Source organism: Pseudorca crassidens, chromosome 6 (assembly GCF_039906515.1).
Source record: "Pseudorca crassidens isolate mPseCra1 chromosome 6, mPseCra1.hap1, whole genome shotgun sequence".
Lineage (NCBI taxonomy): Eukaryota > Metazoa > Chordata > Mammalia > Artiodactyla > Delphinidae > Pseudorca > Pseudorca crassidens.
Genome location: NC_090301.1, coordinates 14,582,970 through 14,593,204, shown reverse-complemented (window position 1 = coordinate 14,593,204; position 10,235 = coordinate 14,582,970). Strand labels below are relative to the sequence as shown.

Sequence of the window (10,235 nt, the reverse complement as noted above, 5' to 3'; positions counted from 1 at the left end):
GAGTTCCAGGAAAATTTCATAAATGAGTTTCCTTCAGAGCTGAGTTTTGAACAAAAAGTAGGAGTCACACACTATGGCAGAGGTGTTCTCTAATCAGTGGGAAGACCTTTGAGGAAAGAATGGAGGTATAAAAGGGTGTGGGGCACTTTTTTTAAACAATTTTTTATGATTTACGTGTCATTTTAAAAATATCAGTCCATTAAACTATGTAGAAATAAGTATGCAAAAAGTTGACAAGACAAAGTATAATTTAGATATGTTTAAGTAGATAGATTGTCTGAAATTCTGGATTTTTCAGTCACTTTATTATTATGCTAGGGCAGCTAAGTAATCCTTAACTTCAGCTGGAGTAAGACTTGTAAACCTGGCTTCACTGAAGATTCCAACTTCTATGTAATCTTCTGTCCTTCGCCCTTCCAAACTTTCCTTTAGGATTAATTTGACTGTATGAGTGGCATCTTCAAGTTCCAGATCTTGGTTATGTCTTTTCTCAAGGAAAGATTTCCTATTCACATAGTTCTTTCCCATTGATGTGACTTTCCAGGCAAAGTAAGGTCCAGATGGATCTGACTGAAATAAATATGGTCATCCCTCATTCCAACCACAAATAGTTAAAAAAAAAAAAACCTCCAAGTGGAGGCACACCACCTGACTGGGTGTATTCTTGCATCACAGAAGTTAAGCTCTGTACTAGCAGAGTTGTGAGAATGGGTTCTCGGTAAACAAGATAGATTGCTGAAGTAGTTTTCCAGCTCTGTGCACCGGCACTCTGAGGTCTGGACTTATGCCACCGTACACCAAACCTCTACGCTTGGTCATCACTTCCACTTTGTGCACGCTTCACTCATCTTACAGAATGGATTTCTGTTTCTTCTCAGTTGCTGATACCACACCATTTGCATCTATAATTCCCACTGAAGCGGCTCCTCCAGCTACAGCAGACAAAGCATATTCAATCTGGACAAGTTTTAGATACAGGCTGAATGCGGTCAGCGAAAAGCTATAAATGTGCCCCACCATCTTTACCTGGAGATCCCTTTTTTGTCGTTTATAGCAGCTTTATTCATAATTGCCAAAAACTAGAAACAACTCACATGCCCACTCATCAGTGAGGAAAGCAGAGTGAGTTCACTGATTGTTGAGTAGGCAGTTGGTGGGTATCAAAGGATAACATTAAAAACTCCCAAACCAGATAGTGAAGATTAAATAATAAAACAGAGGAATGGAGGCCTTTCAAAAAGATAACAGTGCAAAAGTAACTACTAGAAAAGTAAAACCTTCCTAAATATCAAAAGGAAAATAAAATTAAAGAAAAAAAACACATCACATAAAGAAACATGGAAAACAGTACAGTATATAGAAAATAATTTGAAAAAGTTAAGACCAAACACAAAAACCCATCAATAAGTGGACTTAACTCACCTATTAAAAGAAATAAATCTCAATTATATTCACAGAGCAAGATCTAACTTTATGCTGTATTCAAGGGACACATGTAAAACAAAGCGATTCAGAGGTTTAAATGAAATGAGCAAAAATATACTAGGAAAATATAAATAATAAGAAAGCAAGTTTTCAGATTCTGATGTCTCAAATAAATAGAATTCAAGCCAAAAGTCATTAAAGATAACTAAGGTCCATATAAATACTGTTTTAAAATTCACAAAAAAGATCAAACATCTCTGAGCATCAAAGCACTAAGTAAGGTCGAAGCTAGTTTTATTAAGCAAAACCACAGGAGATGCAAAGAGAAAAGGAAACATACTAATAATAGATTTCCACTCTCAGTACAAGATAAATCAATAGACAATAAATAAATATATAGAAGACCTAAATAACATATTTAATAAGATAGCTCTTACAGACCTATACTGAACTGTAACCCTGGTAATAGAAAGCATATTTTCTTCTCAGGAACACATAGTCTATTTACAAAAGTGATCAAATATTAGGTCACAGGGGAAACAATAGTAAGTTGCATAAGACAGAAAAATAACTCTCTGATGACAATGCAATAAAACCAGTAATTATTAATAAAGTATTTTTTAAAAAGCTGAAAGACCCTTCCTCCTGGAAATTTGAAAGCTGCTATTTAACTGGCACAGGCCAGAGGAGACTAAGGAGATATGACAACTAAATGTAATGTGATCCCCTGGATTGGATCTTGGAACAGAAAGAACATTAATGGAAAATTGAAAAATCCAAATACAGTCTGGAGTATAGTTCACAGTACAGTGTACCAATATTGGTTCTCAGTTTTGACAGATGTACCATGATAACCTAAGATATTAACAACAGAGGAAATTGGTTGAAGACTATGTGGGAACTCTGTATTATCTTTGCAACAGTTCTGTAAATATGAAATCATTCCAAAACAAAAAGTTTGTTTTAAAATTTTTCAATTGAAAAACACTGCTATCAAATAGCTATTAAGTACAAAGAGCTTTATAACTGAAATAACAGAACTTCTAAAAATTATTATATTATTTTTGACTCAGATATTTATTATTCTCTAAGACATGACCAATGAGCCTACTTATCATTCATAAAACCTCCAAAAATCTATTAAACTTTCTAATGTCTGTACACTGAAATCAGTATTACAAGCCATATTATTAAAGAATTATGATAGCAAAACTGAGTGCTTGAGAGATTTTGACATAGAGCCTAATATATAGGTAAGAGAAGCCAAAGACTCACCGTTCCTCATTAATCTTTATAATTGGTTGAAACACTAGAATTCAGAATCTGTGGGATAAATTTAAATCTGTTAAGAGAGGAAAATTCGAAGCCTTAAATACTTTATCAATACAAGAAAATATTTTTTTAAAGCTAAACTCCCAACTCATAAAAGCCAAAAAAACCCACCACCACTACAACAAAAAATAAACAATGGGCTTCCCTGGTGGTGCAGTGGTTAAGAATCCGCCTGCCAATGCAGGGAATACAGGTTCAAGCCCTGCTCTGGGAAGATCCCACATGCCACAGAGTGACTAAGCCCATGCACCACAACTACTGAGCCCGTGAGCCACAACTACTGAAGCCTGCACATCTAGAGTCTGTGCTCTGCAACAAGAGAAGCCACTGCAATGAGAAGCCTGCGCACCGCAACAAAGAGTAGCCCTTGCTCGCCACAACTAGAGAGAACCTACGCACTGCAACAAAGTTCCAACACAGCCAAAAATAAATTAAATGAAATAAATAAATTTTTAAAAGCTTTAAAATAAATAAATAAACCAAAATATAAGATAAGGAAATAAATAATAACTATAAAAACAGAAATAATGAGGGAGATGACAGAAAAGCAGCATATCTAATTAGTAAGACAAAATATTAATTTTTAAACAGTAACAAAATGAATAGAACACTAACTTAATTGTAGGAGAAAGCACAAATACACAAAATTAATGCATTGGGGGGAAATAATCACTGAAATAGAAGACTTTTAAAATAAGATTAATTTGCAGACCTCTATACAAATACATTTGAAAAATTAGATGAAATGGATAATTATGTAGGAAAATAGTTTTCCAAAACTGACTCATTAGATAGAGAGTTCAAAGAGATATATTGCTGTAGAAGAAATATAGAAAGTTTATAAATTGCTTGTATAAATTAAAATAAAAAGAAAAAAAAACTTTTGAAAAATTAAAAAGGTGAATTCTAGACTCCCCACCTATTCTGAAGTTCTTCATTTTGATTCATTTTATTTTTTTCCTGGTACTCTCCTCTGCCATTTCCCTCCATATTTTTCAGCTTGGACACTGGTTCAGAAAGAATTTTCTCATCTAAATGTCTCTTTTTTGGCTTCAATTCATATTAGAAGATCTTCCAGTAACTTCATCAATAATGTAATTTCAGTTTATTGGTCTTACATCTAATCCCAAATGGCAAATATAACTTTCATATGCCCTTCTGAAAATCTTATTGTTGCTTAAAATATTAATTTGTTAAAGGCTAGAAAAAATTCAAATTCCAAACAAGAGACTTGGCTTTACATTTGAAATAGGTCTCTTCCCAATTGGACTTGATCAATGTCTTACGAACTGTCTTTGAATTCAAACCTGTCATGTTTCCCTCTGAACTCCTCCTAGAGGTACCATCTGATCTCTCCCCTCAGAAGCATTTCTCCTTCTCATAAACTGTCACTTGAGTGAGTAAACAAGTTTCTTTTTGGCATTTCCTCACTTTTGCCATCATTGTGATATTGGGTGTTTTGCTCTGAATTCCATCAGCCCTAGTGGAAATCACTGGCATGAACGATCAAAACCATTTATGTGGTTCACAATGAATTAAAGTAATTCTTATTTTAATGGGAATAATAAAGTACTGAATGACCTTTGTTATCAAATGATAAAAAATATTGTTATTGATTATTCTTTGATTATTTGATTATTCTTTGATTATTCTTTCTTTTGAGTTTGAGTATTTTTTTGTTGAGCCAGACTCTTAAGAAATAATGTTGGGGCTTCCCTGGTGACGCAGTGGTTGAGAGTCCGCCTGCCGATGTAGGGGACACAGGTTCGTGCCCCGGTCCGGGAAGATCCCACATGCCGCGGAGCGGCTGGGCCCGTGAGCCATGGCCGCTAAGCCTGCGCATCCGGAGCCTGTGCTCCGCAACGGGAGAGGCCACAACAGTGAGAGGCCCGCGTACCGTAAACAAAAAACAAAACAAAACAAAACAAAACAAGAAATAATGTTAATTGGACCGGTGCTATTTTTTCATTTATATGTTTCATGCTGTCAGCAGAACTTAAAATTTTAAAGAAAATCAAGCTTTTCTTCTAGAGGAGTTATAATGAATGCACAGATAACTCTGTATAAGATTCAGTTGAGACTGTGTCTTTTTAGCTGCAAAGAGGAAAATACAATTATTTATCATTTTTTCTTAAATATTCTCAATAGAATAAAAAATTAAAGATGCTAGAAAGTGTCCTGGTTTCATCTTTCACTCCCCTCTGCTATCTCTCTTCAATTTCCTTCTTTCTGTGACTTCTCTTTTCTTTTAGAGCTTAAGACAAATTTTGTTTTTCATCATTATCTTGGGTTAAGTTCTGTTGGGAAAGAAATGAGAAGCATAGGAGTTGATAAGCATAAAAATTCAATTCAAATAAAACTGGCTTTTGCATTTTTCAGTCTTCAAATAAGAGTCACAGTTAGGTTTGAGAGGGGCGTTCATTCTGCTGCAGTACTGATACCCACTTCTTATTCAGTAAGTATATCCTGTGTGCCAACCACTGGGAAGGGGTGTTGCTGGACTCTGGGGATAAAATGGTGAGAAAAACAAGACAGAAACCTGACCTCACAAAGTATAGAATCGAGTCAGAAGGTTAATTAAATAATCATGTAAATTAATGTAAGTTTGGAGCATGCTAGAAAGGAAAGGTAGGTGTCGTGATGAGCACATATTACAGGGAGATCTGGAGCATTCCATCAAGGTCAGATGAGGCTTCCCTGAGGAAATGGCATTGTGCTTGAGAGTTGAAGATGGCTGGTAACTAGGCATGGGGTAGAGGATGAGCAGAGTATTTGGGTAGGGGAATGGACTGTATGAACCTTCTGCAGAAGGTTGGTGTAATAGGAGCCGTAAGAAGTGCTTCATAATATAACGTCACAGTGATGCATCCGTCATTTTGAGGGAAAAAATAGAAAAATGGGTCACAGTACTTAGCACAGAATAAGTACTAAATAAACTTGGGCTTCTATTATTATCATTTTCCATTTCAACATGCCAACTCCCACCTCTCTCCACAGCTGCAGCTCTCCCAGCCTGCTTCCAAACAGCTTCCGAGGATGACAGAACTGTACTCTCAGCCCCCAGGCGAGAACCCCTTGCGATGCGTATTCTAAATTCTGTGACATAGCAGAAGTCTTCCTTGAATACATAAAGTTAATGTATTGTTCATTTAGCAAATACGTGTTAAGCAAGTATGTGATTAACAATAAAGACAGCTAACATTTGCTGAGGATGTACTCTTGGACCAGGGATATCTTATGAGTTGTGAGCTCTTCAGAACAATTTTATGAGGCAGGAACTTTTGTGGCCACCATTTAGCAATGGAGGACAGAGAGGTTAAATAATTTCTCCAGGGCCACATACCTAGAAAGTGGCAAGGCTGGACTTGGAATGCAAGAAATCTGTCTCCAGGATGTGAGAGCTCCATACTGCCTCTTTGAAGACAGACAAGTCATTTGCTCACCTAGAGCTTACAACCTACTTGGAAAGAGGCAGGGAGGTGGTGGAAATTCAATAAACAAGTAAATGAATAAGCTGGATAATTGCCATTTGTGATTAGTTTTACAAAGCAATTAAACTGAGTGATGTGATGAATAGGGATTAAGGGTGGGCAGGGGAACACTGATTTAGAAAGAGTATTCAGAGATGACTTCTTGAGGAAGGGGCCTTAGAACTGATACTTAAAACATGGAAAAGAGACAGCTCTGTGAAAAGGGGAAAGATTCCCAGCAGAGGAAATAGCAGGTGCAAAGATCTTAAGGTAGGTCAAGATTGGTGCATGGGAGGACTAAAGGAAGCCAGAGCAAGAAGATGAAAGAGGAGGGAGATAAACCAGATCATGTAAGACCCTGCTGCCATGATGGGAGGTTTGAATGTCACCTGAAAAACAATGGGAAGCCAGTGGACATTTTAAAACAAGAACCGGGATAAAAAGATCTGGTTAATATTTTTAGAGTTTCACATTAACTTTCGCAGTGGAGAATAGATTATAGGAGTCAAGAATGAAAGAAGAGGGCTTCCCTGGTGGTGCAGTTGTTAAGAATCTGCCTGCCAATGCAGGGGACATGGGTTTGAGCCCTGGTCCGGGAAGATCCCACATGCCTCGGAGCAACTAAGCCCGTGCACCACAACTACTAAGCTTGAGCTCTAGAGCCCATGAGCCACAACTACTGAGCCCACGTGACACAACTACTGAAGCCCGCGTGCCTAGAGCCCGTGCTCTGCAACAAGAGAAGACACCACAATGAAAAGCCCGTGCACTGCAATGAAGAGTGGCCCCCGCTCATGGCAAGTAGAGAAGGCTGCACGCAGCAATGAAGACCCAACGTAGCCAAAAATAAATAATAAATAAATTTTTTTTAAAAAATGAAAGAAGAGAGACCAATTCAGAGCTACTGCTGTCAATCCATTGAGAAGTGGCGATGGTTTACATTAGAGTATTGACATTGGACATGGAGAGATGGAAATAAAGATATAAATTTAAAGTCTTACTCATGAATTGGATGTAGAGAATGAGGCCAGGGAAACCAAAGATGACTCTTAGACATTGGCTTAAATAACTACAAATGGTGGTCCCTCCTAAGGGAGACAAGCAAAGAGCAATTTGGGAACAAAAGTCATGAGCTCCACTTTGAATATGAAGACTCAAATACCAATCAGATCTTCAAGTAAAGGTGTAAAGCACAAAGTTGTATATGCAGTTGGACCCTAGGGCTAGAGAAAGAAATGTAAGAGTCATCGACATGTATGGTCTACAAAGCCATAGAGATCCCCCAAGAGGGTAAAGAAGAGAAGAAGGCTTAGACCATAGTTCCTCGGTACACTGGCTAGTTCACCATCCCTTTCTGGGTCTCAGATTCCCCACCAGTTCAATGGAAGCAAAGCAATAATGATACATTCTGTCTCAGGCTGAAGGAATTCCTTTTATTCATTCTTGATCATTCCTCTACATTGCTGGCGAGTAAGGAGATATTTTTATTCTTTTCCCTAACAGGTTCTCAAATAGGTTGAAAGATTGACGAGGGCTTTGGAGCAAAACAAAGAATGATTCTTAGAACACAGTTCAATTTTCCTTCCACTGAATGTGGCCTGCAGATAAAGCTCCAGAAAAGTCCTTATTCATTTTCCTTTCAGAATGTTTATGATAATGGAGCCAGGGATGTTATTAACTTCTTTATGTAAACCTGATGAACCTGAATGACATTCCATGGCTCTAAGGAGTAAAGAGGCACAAACCTCTGTATTTAAACCACATAATCATACCTGAAAACTCAGTTTCAGCACCAAGATTTACAAGGACCAAGCAGATGCTTTTGTCAGTCAATCAACAAGTATTTACTGTGTGCCCTTAGGGTGCCTGGTAGTGGGTGAGACTGTTTTTGTGAGCGAGCAAGTGGGTTCTCTGCTTTGAAAACAGAAATTTAATCTCTTTTTCATCCAAGCATTTCCCTTCAGCTTTTCCAATATGCCCTTTTTTGTGAATGACTAACAGAATAGCTCCTGCAAAGGCAGCCTGCAAATCCCAGGCAGAGGCCCCGAGTGGAAAGATGACTCATCTGCACCTGACATCAAAGCCTCTGCTCCTTTCAGAGGAGTAGGAAGAGAATGGTAATGGCCTGGGTAAAATGACCCAGATGCCCTCATGAGTCTGTGTGGGTCGTGACGGCTTACTCCTCCCCCGCCTGATGATGATTTCAACCCAAAGAAAGTTTAAGCTGTGAAAGCACCAACTTCATTGTCAAGTTGACTGGAAAATTAAAAACAGGAGTTTTTCTTCCTGTCGAGTAAGAGCCAATCTTTGTTGTTAGTTTTTTTCTCTTTGGAAAATGCTGAAGGAATGCAGTCCCTTTTCATAGTGTGTTTTGTATTGATTTGTGTCTTAGCTCAGGCTACTATATCAAATACCACCAACTGGATGGCTTAAACAACAGACGTTTATTTCTGGGATATCCAAGGTCAAAGTGCCAGGAGATTCGCTGTCTGACCAAGACCACCTTTCTGGTTTGCAGATGGCTGCCTTCTTGCTATATCCTCATGTGATGGAAAGAGAGAGAGCTCTGGTCTTTTCCTCGTTTTATAAGGACACTAATCCCACCTGGGGTTTCACCATCATGACTTCATCTAAGCCTGATGAAGGTCCAAAGGCCTCACCTCCGAACACCATCACACTGGGGGTTAGGGCATCAACGTTATGAATTTGGGAGGGACACAAACATGCAGTAAATAATAATTTACTTACAACATATTAAAAGTGATCATTTCCAGTTTGCCTTTTACTTCCTGATTTCCAAGGACTTTACCAGGTTATGCACAGAGCCATTCCACTATTTAATCACACTTATTCAAACAGAGGTTCAAGTGCACCAAGTAACCCCTGGGTCACAGTTCAACAAAGCTCTGACAGTCGTCAAAAAAGTCAAACAAATGTGCCCCTGGAAACTTTCTGGCCATGTCACAGTTCAGCCCCCTTTGATATTGGTCCTGGGGGCTCCCACCCAGGCTCTGTCATTGTTTAGTCCCCTGGGTCATCTGATCTATTCTAAATCCTTCTCTTCTTTCCAGGGAAACTAGATATCTAATTAACAGATCAAGCCTAAATTGATGATTGTTAATGGGTTACTTGGTCTTCCTCTGAAATCTCCATTCAAGTAACCGTCCACTCCAGCACCCACAGATCACTTGATTCTCTGAATTTCTATTTCATAAAGGTCTTTGCCATGCCTTTCAGCCTTTTTTGATACACTACTAAGTTTTCATTGTACCTTATAGTTTGTTTTGTGGCTCTTGAGAGAGGTAAACTTACTTTATCGTCATCCTAATTTTTCTTTTGTTCTTTTACTCAGAGCACCCATCACAATGCTTTGCACTAAAAGTTCACCCAATAAGAGTTTTTGAGGTTAAATATAATTTACATGATGGTGGCCTCTGGAACTACAGTCTAATGGCATAAATCTAACAGCAGCATTTCAGATATTATAGTAAGTGGGTAAGAAAGATAATTCAGGGTAAGAAGGACTTTTGGGACCTCTTAACATATCCACATATACACTATGGATGTGGGAAACTAATTAATTTGATGCCAGTCCTGCCCCAGTTTAGGCCTCAGTGTAACATCGTCACCCAAATTCACACAGGACTGATTAGTAACGGAAAACCAGTTGTTAACATCATGAGAGAAGGACCTAGCCTATGCACGACACCACTAGCAGAGGACATTTCCTAGAGTACAAGTTTGCTAAGGAAAGCAAATTACAACAAAAAGTAGATGCCTGATGAATATCGGAAAAGAGTTAAACAGATATTCTCAACAAGCTTTGGAAAGCTGATGAAGTGCCCTGTCCTTCTTTAGACGGATAAAATTTTGGTCTCTTGAAATTGGAACCCCAATCTCTGGGAAATGCCTAGAGTCACCAAGACCAATTCTTGTTCTCTGACTCCTTTTTCTAAAGTTTATGTAAATCTGTATCTTCTGAACTCTATATCTGCATTTTATTTCAAA

At 38.1% G+C, this 10,235-nt stretch overlaps 1 pseudogene; it reads right to left on the bottom strand.

Moving 5' to 3' along the window:
- Positions 1-309: 309 nt before the first annotated feature.
- LOC137225754 (proteasome subunit alpha type-2 pseudogene) lies at positions 310-1,026 on the bottom strand (annotated as a pseudogene).
- Positions 1,027-10,235: the final 9,209 nt, after the last annotated feature.